Source organism: Chironomus tepperi, unplaced genomic scaffold (assembly GCF_022539635.2).
Source record: "Chironomus tepperi strain 1889 unplaced genomic scaffold, CSIRO-AGI_Ctep_v1 contig_351, whole genome shotgun sequence".
Lineage (NCBI taxonomy): Eukaryota > Metazoa > Arthropoda > Insecta > Diptera > Chironomidae > Chironomus > Chironomus tepperi.
In genome coordinates this window covers 1,032,080-1,046,097 of record NW_027226473.1, presented here as the reverse complement: position 1 = coordinate 1,046,097, position 14,018 = coordinate 1,032,080, and positions in this window count along the sequence as shown.

The following is a 14,018-nucleotide window of genomic DNA, read 5'->3' as shown; positions in this document are numbered from 1 at the left end:
GACCAAAATCAGCTGTTAAGTCGTTAAAATGGCAGCGTAGTGGTATCCTAGCAAATTTATTCAAATTTTAATCTAACCATTCGGTCACAGAGGCCTCTTTTTTAGAATTGGCAAATTTGTCTACATATGACTCAATTAACCAAAGTCTTTTCTAGACCGAAACTCTGTAACCAAATGAGAAGCTTATGACGAAACAATTGCGTGGAATTTCAAAATTTTTAGAGAGATTTTTGCATTTTTTGTTGGATAAATCCTAGAAAATTGAATGATTTTGTCAAAATAGAGGATAATTGAAAGTTCTCCTGGACAACGATCAGACATTATCGCAAAGTTCATGATTTTGACAACTGTTTTCGAGAAAATTGTAAAAAATAACAATTTTTATTCCTAGTTAGGTGGGTACCCAACATCCTTCACCCCATACCCAATAGAGAAGCAATTACTGCAATTGGCGATCCAAACTATAACTGAACTTCCATTCGATAAGCTTCCCACACCGAGAAAAACGCCCTAACAAGCATAAAAAATATGAAAATAAAAAAAATTTGTCATGTCATTAAGGACAGCAATTTGTCATCACAAATCATATTTTAACAGCGAATATAATAATGAGGAGAAAGAAAACTCATTACAATAGGTATAAATATAAAAAAGTGAACGCGATGTGCTGTATGATATTACTGCACACATTTAAGAGCGAAACTCATGAAAACGTCTATGATGTGACATAAAAGGCAATAAAATATCTTCGCTCATTGCCATAATTTCATTTCTATCTCTTTATTATTGCGTGAAAAAAAAGTCAAAGGGAAGTGATGTAATTGGTGGAAGCACAGAGCGATGAAAGAGCGTGGTGTAAAAATGCCATCTTATTTTTACATTCTCAAAGGCTGAAAATAGGCGAGAAGATGGAAAATTGATACCACAGTCATAAAGTTTTTTCTCCTATATCAATCAATATAGATATAAACTTCAATTTGTGATCTTTTTTTGCGAGTCAAACAAGGAATGCCAATTTCCCCAATTTATTGACTTTTATCTATCAGTATATCCTAAGCGATATTCGATACGTCGTAAAATAAAGTACAAAATGACATTGAAATTTATTTTTTTCAATTTTATTTTATTTTCATTTCCTTGGAGGAATTTAGTTTGGAATATTTCATCTTATATCCCGCACTGTGTGACATATTCAATTTTTCCCGCTAAATTGGACCAAAATCTGCCATTGGGACACTCTCATGTCTTGCCGTCATCACGGTAAAATCGTCATTGTGGCATAAGTCGTGTTATTTAATCTCAAGCTACATAGAGTCTCGAGCGGCACTTTTCAGCAAATCGCATATCTTGCTATAAAAATTGATCGAAAGAAGCCATGACGATGCCTTAAGAGACGCTCTAAAATTGTGTCGATCTCCAGTACAAGGCTTTATTTAGCAGACTTTTGGAAACATCACGCATTTCTTATGGGCTCGTACTTTGTGTCGGTAAGGTATCAAACCCGTATGGATTCCGTGGATTCCGGCTTTGCCTGAGTGACACAAAATACACGGTATGACTCTGTTACGTCATTGTGTTGAAGACTAAAAAGCTGGATTTTGCTGAATTCAGAATTCAGTCCAATTGGCCTGATGTCAAACTTTTCTACGTCGAGTCTATTTATGGGCATCAAAGTGACGTGAGGGTGACCTGATGATGCCTTTGCGGATGCTTTTATTCCGTTTTGGGATTCGACCTCATCTTCTAAAACTGCAAAGCTTCAATTCAGATTTTGTATGCAAAGGTCAACTTGAGTCAGCTTTACTACATTGAAAATTTCGACTCGACTTCAAGCTCTGTAAAATTAATTAAAACTTGACAATTTTCATTCATTACAAATTTAACAAAATTCGACAGTTCTCTAAAAGGATCCAAAAATCAGTTCCTCAATTAAATGAAAACTGTTGATCTTTCGGTTAATTTATTCATGATGTTGTTTTTTAAGAAATTCCACGAATTTCCCTCAAGGGTTGAAATTGTTGTTTATGACATTTTCCATAATAACAAGAAGAAAAGTCAAACTTTGCCTTCTCGTCTCTTTTTTTGATCCCTTCGCAATAATAGAACAAAAATAGAAATCTCCTTTAATTTTTTCTTATTTTTTCCACTCTATGAATAGCTGAGCCTCCTATGGACTCACGAAAAAAAAAGGAACTTTTATTATTATTACATATTTTTTGTGAATATATTCATTTCCATCAGCTAATAAAATTTTATGAAAACTTTTTCTGTTTCTGTGACTTGCGTCAATGAAATTCAAATGGAATGTGATGGGTTTTGGGACTATCTGAACTTCATCGCAATGAGTAGGCGCATTTTTCTTAAGAAATAGGGTTTTATTGTGTCATTTCCAGTTGATCATGAAAGCATTTCCATTTAATGACGGATGTGACCCTTAAAATCCTCAAATGATGTAGAAAATCTGAAAAAATTTGACAGATTTTCAGTCCCTTGTCTTCAGTTCCTTGTCTTGACTAAATTTGATGACATCAATTATGCAACATACCCAAAACTGAATAATTTTCATCCATTATTAACAAGCTATACGCAAGTGTAGATCTGACTAAATGTCACCACATTAAGTCGTGGAAAAGCATCATCATCAGCATTATTATAAAGTGTAAGAACAAATAAGTAGGTGGGAAAAATGTGGCAGACAGGAAAGCAAAAATGCCTAAAAAAAATTCTCGTACGCTTCATCATCATACTTTCCATCTCTTCGTGTCTATCACTTAAAATTCAATATTTGCGTCATGTCGTGAACGACAAAAAAAAAGTTCAAGGAAACATGGCAAAAACTTTTTTGTTCCATTCATTCACATATTGATGACGTGAAAAGAAGCCTAAAAGGTATATAAAATTTTTCACAGAACAGTTGATTTGAGTGCTTTAGTCAATTTTCATTGTAAGTGAATTCGGGGAAGTGATTTGTTAAACATTGGGCATTAACTAGAAGTCTCTATCAGGAGTGATTGTCAATGCTGAAAGCAACATCGGAATGGGATTGAATTACATCAAAACTCATCGATTTTATTCAAATGAAACATAATAGACCTCTTATTAGGGGTGTAGCCAAGAGGGTTGAACTCTATAACTTGAAATCAATCTCAGAATTTTTGAATCAAGCTTACAATTTACTGCAGTGGTGGGCAACCTGTGTGATGCGATAAACAAATGCCATACTTGTTAAGAACTTTTGGAAATGGTATGAACCGTATGTGCGGTTCTGTCAAGACATATCACCTCATAGGGCCGCGAAAAATGAGAGGTTGCCCACTCCTGAGTTATTGCAATCCTGAACGACAAAGAGGTTCATATTGTTGGCCTTGTTGCCATGTCAAGTCTCTGTATATCAGGAACGGTTACCCCGGTACATCAATTTAGTGACATAGCAACACTATGACACCACCAAGAGCATTAACCCATAGTAATCAAGGACATATCAACATTTGATTGATCAGCATCGCAATTTCCATCACAATTACTTCATTTTGCTTCTTAGAATCACAAAACAATACCAAAATACCTTCCGTGTTTCTCCATATTCAAAAATAAATACGATACCCCTGTCTACCTCATCAAATTTAATTAAAATCAGATGACAAATTAAGCAGAAGGATATAATGAATATAAACGCCTCCATCATGACATTCTCTATTGTATCAATGTCCAAACGTATACAAAAGGACTGAGATTATTCGAGTAACAATGCTACTTCTAAGAAGAAATATCTTCTAAGAATAGAAATTAAGTTGACAGTGGTAACAACAAATTTATCATAGTCTGTATAATAGAATTAAATAGAATCGAGAGCGAGAGAAGATTTAGCTGGAATTGCCAGAGGTATGTTTTTTTGTGAAGGACAATTTGTGTATAATTTAGGAAGCAGTAGGAAGAAGTTTTAGGATATAAATATAAAATGGATTTATTCTAGAAAACACGTGGATGGCAAAATATTTACTATAGTCAATGCGAATATGGATTGTTGCTGTAGGTTCCGAGGCTGGGGAATGGCATGACCTTATTATGGTCAAACTAGGCACAACCTTTGTATGATTGTACCAAAAGTCTCAATTTCAAAAAATTTTATTTGGATCTGGATCCCCAAAGTCTCCTAAATTACCTGGTGACGATTAGAGTACCTAGCGATAGCTTCTTTAAGCAGCAAGGCTTTATGAAAAACGAATTATTTTTTGTGAATTTAAACAAAATTGTGAATTTGCAAGAAAAGAAAAATGACATAATTTAACACCAGATATGCATAGAGCATAGACATTGTCTATGCAAGTCAGAGCCAAAGTGATGGTCAACCTATTTACAGTTCTGAGCTACAAACAGTGGCAAATATCTTTTTTTCATCAAAATCGTTTAATATCATGGGGGCCCGTTCACTTATTACGTTACGCAAAAAAATGAATTTCTAGAACCCCCTTCCCTCCTCGTTACAAAATGTCCATGCAAAGTCCTAAAAAGCAAACGTAATAAGTGAACGGCCTCCAGTCTTTTGGGTGACTTTAGGGAATTTATAAGTAATTTTGACATTTTTACAGTCAGCACGGCGACTATGAGACACAGAATTGGTAGGAATCCTTTGAGGTTGGACCTCCGTGGAGTATGAACTCTGCCAACTCTAGTTGAAACCCAGTGACTATTATGACGTTCCATTCAAGTTTGTCTGTGACAGGATTTTGATCTTTGGTAAAATATGAATGAATTCTAACTCAAGAAATGAAGTTGAATTTTGAGAATGAAGAATCCCCACTCCCCTCTTAAATTTCAGTTGCAAACTCATTAATGCTTTCTTAGAATCTCAAAAAAAAGTTGTCGACTCCCAGTTGAGTTTGAGTTGTTATTAATATTACGCAGCTCATTTTCAACTTTGTTATCTCTTTGCCTTTCACATTTGCTTTTTGCCTTCCCTTTTTATAGTAAGAATTAAAAAGCTTTTTGTGTAAGAATAAAGTCGATGGCAAACATTTACACACTTTTTTTTGTGACTTTGCTTTTACTGCTTTTCCATTCACTCTTGGTGTTTGCTTTCTTTTCCTTCCTTTTTTTTGCTCCATAACTGTGAAATATGTCAGTTTACTCAAGAGAAACTTGACTTGGCGTTCATTTTACAAGATATATCAATTAATTTTCACTTTTTTTCCCTTATTACACGCGCTTATGCTGTTGCGTACATTTATAGCACTTGCTTCTCATCATCGTCGACATTTACTTTAAAAGAACTTTTCAATTTTGTTATCTTTTTCAACTCCAACTGCTGAATTTATTCACTTAAGAAAGAAAAATATGAAAAAAAATTTGTTAACATCGAGATTCACTCAGACTTGAGCACTAAGAAGTGACTTTAAGTTGAAACTTTTCATTTTATTTGTTTTGTTAAATTTTCTTTTCGCATTAACAAAATGGGTCTGATTTGAAAGGATGTTTAGTTATTTTAACGGTCTGCTTGTTCACTCGTGTGCTATAACTTCCGTTCATCCATCACGTCTTCATTGCTTTTGAACGTAGGGCAGTCGAGAATGTAGTTTAATATCGATTTCATTTCTTCGCATTCTTCTGATCATTTATTTACCCTTTTTGTCCCTTTGTGTGATCTTAAATGTCTGGATTTCACTAGAATTTTATAGATTTATATCAGTCTCTGACAGTGATCAATACATCAGCATCAGAAGTGAGATTGATATGACTTTTTGAGATAAAAGTTGGATTTAAAACTCTTTTTTGATACCAATCTGAATTGTGAACATTAAAACTGCTGTCAGACGGGTAGTACAGATCAGAGTTCCCTTAACACATGCCCTAGGACCTAACACATATAAATAATCTAGCCATAAAGTGACGTGACACTAGATTTACGCAAAAATTTGGTGAGTCCAGTCTTAGACTGACTTGATTAACCTGAAGCAAGAGTCACCCTAGTTTGGAGCTAGGTATCCGACTATTTCTTCTACATTAATTCAGAATTTTCAGGAAGAAAATTCATCAAAATTGATCCAAAGTAATCAAAAAGTGCCTGATGACTGCCCTTGGCGACTATCAAGTGCCCATGGCGACTCTCAAGTGCCCATGGCATCTATCATTGCAAATTAGACGAAACCCAGTTCAAATTAGATTGTCTCCATGCCGGCCATACAGTCAACCCTTTCAACAATCTCCCAATAAGTTAACAATATGCTTCATGTCATCAAACCCCACCAGCTCATTCCCATACCTGACTGTTAAAGAACTAAATCACAGTTAATTTATGGCGAAAAGTTTCATCTTCTTTATAATCTCATTTTTTGCATCAATAAGAGCTCGTTTAAGAGACTAAAAGATTATCTGTGTTCTGTGTCTTGAAAAAGTTTTTCATGCAAAATGCGATAAAATTTATGCATAAAAAGGGAAAGACTAAAAGCTTTTTATTTCTCTTTTTTTTTTGTTCATCTCGCTTTACACCTTCACGAGAACTTGATATCCCACTCATATTCGTAAGTGTTACGCAATACACCTAATTTATTCACGATGAAATTTAATCAGTTTCTTATTGAATTTCTGAACCCCTCGACACGTTCACAGAAAAAACTTTTTACTCCCTAAGTGATTTTGGAACCGTAAAAATTGAAAACGCGAAAGTTAATTTCCCTTGATGTATATTTTTGAAAATAAAATATCAGTTACTTTGATCAAGAAGAAACGTAGCTCCGTTGAGAATGGATTTTTTGGAACATGATTGAAATGAATGAGATGAAGACTTTTGAGAGGGTATCATTGAAAATCCTTAAGTTTTGAGAGAGAAATTAATTGTAAATTATGAGGGTTTTGTGAATTTTGAGCCCGAGTGGCAAAAATGAAGAGGGCTCTTGGTGTTGGAGCTTTTATCGGTCGGTCTGAGCTCTTTTATTGACCCAAAATGACAACTGCCACTGCGTAGCATCCATTTGGCTCCCAAATTGAGACGACACACATTTGGTGCTAATAAGAGCTTTGGGGAAGCCTTAAAAAGTCCATTTATGATTTGTGGTTATCGGGATTAACACTAAATGCAAGTTACTTCTATTTGACATCCATATAGCTGCCAATAAGAGATTGCATCTATTTTGTAATAATATTAGAGCTACTTCGGAGCCTACAAAGCTCTATGGTGAAGCTTCCTTCATTTGTGCTGCTCAGAGACAACACTAAATGCAAGCTGTTTCTATTTTGCATCCATTTGGCTTCCTCACGAAGGTACCTTGAATTTAGTGTCAATAAATGTATATTAGGAACCTAGAGAGGCTCAAAGGTTTTATACCAGTGCCTTATATAATTTGTGTTGCCCGAAATTAACATTAAATGAAAGCTTCTTCAATTTGTCGTCCATTTGGATTCCACAACGAATGAATGCCAATAAATGGATTCCAGAGACTTAAAGAATCCGTGCCCAATCCGTGCCAGAGCCTTTTAATTTGTATGCTCGGAACATCATACATAAGCGCCAAAAATATCCTCATAACTGCTAATTTTCCAGCACAATGCTAATGTCTAGTTAAACAAAAGCTTTAATTATTCGTCAATTTACCCCCTGGCATTGAAGTTTCATTTATTTCGTCGTACAAATATTGACATTGAAATTATTAGCATGCTTGTGTACATAATAAGGAACACCGTATCTTTAATAGACACCTTTTAAGTTCCAACCTCTTATTCTTATTTCGGGTAAATATGATCAATTCATGAGAAATAACTTCGCAATTTCTTATCATCTTCTTCTTCCGCATTCTCAATCATTCAGTTTCAGCCAACGTTCATAAATATATATCTATCTGCCTTTATCAATAATGCATGTATGTATTCCTGATTAGAGAGCGACTTTCAGACAACAACGTCGTTTTTTTTTTCTTTTGACTTCCTTTTCAAGTTACTTGTGTTATTTGTTCCATGTGTATATTATCAAGCACGAATAAAGTCAACAAATCAAATTATTTGCACAGGCAGTATATATTCATATATGAATCTATATAGACGCCTTTTTATGTTATTTTTAAACGTTGTAAAAAAGGAAGTAAAAAAAATGGGGTTATTATATTAACATTGACTGAATCGAATGTCATTTAACAGACACAATGGCTACTTCCTTAATTGATCAACAGACAATTCAATTGATCGATTGATATGTTGTAGTATGTTGATGGATTAATGAAAAATTTAATAAATATTGTCTATCCAATAATCTAGAAATTTGAGGAATTGCTCTAAGAGGCAAAGAGCATGTCTTTATGGAACAGAAAGACCACTACGGTACCTAAAAGCCAGTCAGGGGTCTATCCAACACGTAACCTATCCTGGAAATTCGAGGAACTACCAACCTAAGCTCCTAAATGCGCCACATCCCTAAATCCTCAACACAACTTCTATAATTTTTCCTATAATACCACCGGTACCATTTCCACAATTTTCGTGTTTACGCATTATGTGCCTATACACTTGAACTTGACGTATATGTAGATATGTGCTCATGTATGTTAATATAAACAGCAAATTATATTGAATACATGAAAGCATAACCAAATTTTCCATGTTGAAATATTATCCATTAATAGCGAACAGCAACAAAAAAAAAAGAGAAAAAAAGTTTAGAAGGCAATAAAGGCAAGCAAACACTATATACGAGAGTGTATCAAGTAACATTGAATAAAGGCGAGTCGAGTGCGAAAAGGAAAAAAAAAAGTATGCTTATTTTATTAAAGAACGCACGAATATTTACGTATTCTTCTCAGTATTTTTTTTTGTGCTATTTTGTTCCATTCTTCTTCAAAGGAACCCGTATAATAATAGCTCTTGACATTCTTTGCGTGAGACAAAACCGATAAGTTTCCATCAAGTTTCCATTTTGGATTGTTTTTTTGTTTAAAGAAAATAAAAATGACAATTATCCCGAGCAGCACGATACTGAATAGCACAAGTCGATAAATCGATTCATTATCCGATACCAGATCGACGTGATTCTGGCATAATACTGGATTTAAGCCTTAAAAAAATAAATAAACATTAGCTGTTCAGACCTTAAGGTCCATAGCTGCGCGTTTATATGCGTTTTAAGCCTTATCTGGCATTAAGTCCGAGTTGCGCTGACCTGGGGCCGGATTTTTCATCAATTAACCAATTTGTGCTATTCAAGATTATAGTCACTAAGGCCCTGCAACGTGGAAAGACGCGAAATTGCACTGACAGCACCATGCATCAATTTGAGCATCAATCCTGAGCTCGACTGAGCAAAACACATAAAGGCTTCATGAGGACTCAATGTGGATTTGCAAAAGTTGTCAAATTAAGGCGGATTTGACGTTAATTTATTAAGTTATGCTTGACAGTGACTTAAAGAGTCTGGGACAGAATATTCTTGGTTTGTGTCGCTCGGATAATAACTGTGTCCCTGTCGGATCATTGCCAAAATCACGATGGAGCACCTTGTTCACTTGTATCACTCAGGAAGAAGCCTTGTTTGCCTTTACCGCTCGGGCTCTAAACTCCTCCTGGATAAAGGATATACGTTTACTCTAAAATACCACAAGAAATTTTTTTTCATCCCATTGTTCCCCTATTATTCACTTCCTTTCATCCCCCCCGTTTAAATGCCTATAGAAATTAATTTTTATTGACGTTCCATTCATGCCTTATTTTGTGATGTTATTTGCCATCATGAGAATAAGAAAATTTGTCAGACAATTGACTGACTTTCATCTCATTTTACGTTAGCATATGTATACACAGTTATATGCCCGCATATCCAATAAATAGAGTTTTTTTTGTTAGGTTTCTTTTCTTATAAGTATTGTAAGCATCTGCCATTGTCATGATGAAAAGAATTGGACGGAGGAGAGTAAAAAAAGGAATGATGAACTTTAAGGACTTTTACACCACCGGGAGACAAATCATTTTACGTGATTCAATCTTTGTTAAATTAATATTTCATTTTTTTTTAACTCGGCATATACAGCAAGGCAAAAGTGATGAAGAAGAAAATAAAAAAAGACATTGGCATCAACATTGGAAGGGATTAAATTCTCATCTCTTTCTTCGTTTCTCATCCTTTTTTATGCTGTTATTGTGTTTTGATGATGGCACAAAAAAAGCAGTGGCAAGTTGAAAGTTTCATTTTTCTTTGGGACCTTTTTTTTGTGTGCTGTCGTCTTGCAGGCACAAAACAAAAAAAAACTTGAACTTTAATTTATCATTCTTTGAGACAAACACATGAACACACGAAAATGGGTGAAAAAAAGAGAGAGAGAGCCAAGACCAAAGATCCTTTTTGTAAACTTGTGTGTATAGTTTCCAAAGGCTATGTTTTAAAAATATTTAACTCAAAATTTTGAGGATGTTCAATTTAATTTTACTGTCTTCAGTTTGTCCTTAACAAGGCTTGAAGTCGACACGTATTTTGTATGAAGTCGAGTCAACTTGAGTCGACTTTTTCATACAAAATTCGAATCGACTTAAAGCTCTGGTTCTTAATAATTTGAAGAATTGAGACTGGATTAGACAATCTTAGCAATCAAAGACTAGATTAAGCTGATAGAAACGCTCACGAGCATGATATTCTGTATCCCGATTGGATAACTTAACACAATGTCCAACTACGGTCAACTAATAACTCTTTCTCCACAACGCTCCATGAAATTCGTCATTAGTCGGCCACAGATCTAGTTAACAACTAGACATTGTGTCGAGCTGTCCACACTTGAGTGTATTTAAAGTGAATAAGCTCCAAGAAAGCTCTTGAGAGCACTATTTTTACTTGTTAAGACAAAATTACCTTAAAGTAAGTGAATAGCTAGTTAACTCAACGAACAATGAGCATTAGCTCATCAGTACCAAATCAGTACGGTCACTATATTGAGTATGCTCAATTACATTGGCTGAGTAAGTGCTTCAGGTGAGTATGTTCATTGTCTGTTAAATTAATGACTAGTTCTACCTAATGTCGGCCCACTTGATATCATGACAATGTTATAGACGTAACCAAAGGGGCTTAAGGAGTCCAATCACTATTAGGAATTTGAATTTGTACCAAGAATACATTCGAAACATCCACAAAATCAATAATGCATCGAAATTCAATTCCTGATCCACAAGTTTTATCCAACAATTCTCAATTAAATACCATCAGTTCTTACTTAATAACACCCAAATGAGCATGACAATGTAGACGAAAATAACATCAAAATATATGACATGCTCATCACATTCTATTCTAATCATATTTATCAACAAAAACTAAGGTATACATACTAAAAATAAATGTCTACTACTGAATAAATTATTGATCAAATTAATCATATCCAAATGCGCATTAATCTCCTTCTTTTTTTTTGTTGGTGAAATAAAAGAACATGTTAAACCAATTGTCCAATTCTCTTGTGTGTCATCAACAATTTTCATGCTTTTTACATTTTTGTGTTGTTTTGAGGCTTTTATGGCAGTGATGGTTAAACTATGTTTTGTGACATAATACTGTGATGTTAATGGATATTGAAAGTGTCGAGCATAGCTTGGCAAAAATGCAAAATTTCGGTTTTTTTATACAGTCTTGACAGTTAGTTAGTACTATGAAGAACCCATGGAAGGAAGCTAATGAGAGACAGTAATGCAATTGGCAAGTGATGGCAATCGATAGAACCATTTTGCAGTTCTGTATCTGGATTAATTCTGGATTAATCTGGATTAATTCTGTAATTGCAATCTGAAGGAGGCCATGAGTCAGGTCATGAGTCCCTATTGATCTGTATGATTATTAAAGTAAGTCAGTAAGTAAGGATTATGAGTTCTCATTAAGTACTTAGGGTATTCGGGAATTGTCTCGATTTTGGGATTCTTTTGAAGTCAATAGACATAAAATGCCCTAATTAAGGATACTTGAGACATAATCGACGTTATGATATGACAAAGGAAAGGTACCGGCAATCCATAAAGAGAAATGAAACGTAACCAGCTCCACCCTCCTGCTCCAAGCTCTAATTTCTTCTGGTTAAGCCCTTGAAACTCGTTTGATTACAATTATCCTTTTGGACTATTGAAGCTCTTATGACAAAATAGCATACCTGAACACCCACAACTTGAGAACAACTGCCAAATGATTACAACAGAACTAAATATCATGAATGATTTACTAAAATTTTTTTGTGTTTGTTTGTTTGTTTTTCTACTTAAAATTTTTTACTCTCTTCTTTTTTCTCCCCAAACCCCCTCTCATGTTCTGTAATTTTTTCTATTCTTCCTTTCCTTTTTTTCTAGTTTTTTATTATTTGCAGTATATGGATGTAAACGAGAGACATTAAGGAGAAAATTTATGTTTATGTTTTGGCAAAAAAAGTTTTTTTTAATACTATTTTGTTACTTTCTTTTTTTGTGCTGCATTGAGTTTGTGAAAATTATTTTTAAACATAAATTTTATGTAGTAAGCTTGGCACTGACAGATATTGAACACATTTCTGCATATGAAATGAAAATTATTTTTCAAAAAATTTTGTCTAAATTTGGATAACAAAAAAAAAGTTTTATTTTGAGATTGTGCTGCATACGATGGCTTCGTTGGTCCGAGTGACAAAAGTGAAGAAGGGTCCGTTAAGGAGCTTGTTAAGGCTCCGTCAAAGGAGCTTGTTAAGGCTCCGTCATGGAGCTATTAAGGGTCCTTAATTGAGCTATTAAGGCTCCTTAATTGAGCTATTGAGGTTCCGTCATAAACACCAAATGGAATACCCTTATTTTTGGCACTCATAGGGACGTAACGGACCCTTCTTCATATGTGTTGCTCGGGTCAGGCAATTGTAAACTCTCTAGAAAGTTAAGAACATCCAACCACAACTTTTGGTATTTTTTAATATTTTTTTATGGTTTCTGCATTTAATTTAAGCACTAAAAATCTGATTGAATTAATTTTCCGTAACTGAGAGTTCATTTCATGCCTGTATCAAGCTTTAACGGCCATTCGACTAATGATATTGTAGTCATGAAAACGGAAAAAATCTTCGAACCATGAAGTAATGCGTGATATGCTGCTTTTTCTTCTCGTGAATTCAATAAAAGAGCCTAAGGTGGGATTATTGACAACATGAATGAACGCTTTATGTTCTCAACTGTAGGCACTGGCTTGTGTCGTACTAAACATGCTATAGCCTTCGAGGAAAATCATCGCAACAAGAAGGCAATCAGAAAAGCGTAAAATTTTATGAATTCCAACTTTAATCAACCTTTTAATCTAATGAACCATATTTGTACTTGTCCGAATGAGAGGCACAATATAATCATCCTTAACAGATTTCAATTTAATAATAAAAATTAATGAAATGGCATGCGATAAATTTTTACCAAGAAATGACTTTTTTTTTAATTTATTTCAATTCAAAATTTCGTGGAAGTCGGTTGGAAGTTTGTTTAGGAACGTGGCAGGGGTGTATGAAGGTTGAAGTTTGTTTTTGGCTGTTTGTTGGCTTTTGAAGGCTGGAGACTTCTAGTTTTGGAGGTTACATGACCCAGGGTACATTGATGCAATAGTTCGTCACAATTTATGTATCGTGAATCACACAAACCAGGTTAAATCACTCGATCCGGAAAAAGCACCAAAAATCTGACTTAACTTTCTCTGGGATCGAATTTGGGTCGATAGGATCGATTGCTCATATGCTATTTCGACCGAAGCTTACCACTAAGGTATGGCATCGCACTCAGTTTGGACATCACTGCTCTAACCACTACAATACTGTTGCTATTTTGCTGCTTCTTTAAATACATTAAATTATGACATTCGATCCAAAACCTCATTCCATTCCTCAATAACCTTCCATCTCCACCCCTGACACTCACAGTATGAGACAGCACTTGAGACTGAATAACTTTTTAAATGAATTTAGATTGAAAAATTCGACCCTCAAAAAAAAAAAATAAAATATAAATTTTGCCCCCGTTCCATTTCCAATAAATGGAAAAATAATTCTCATTTTTCTGAAGCCTGA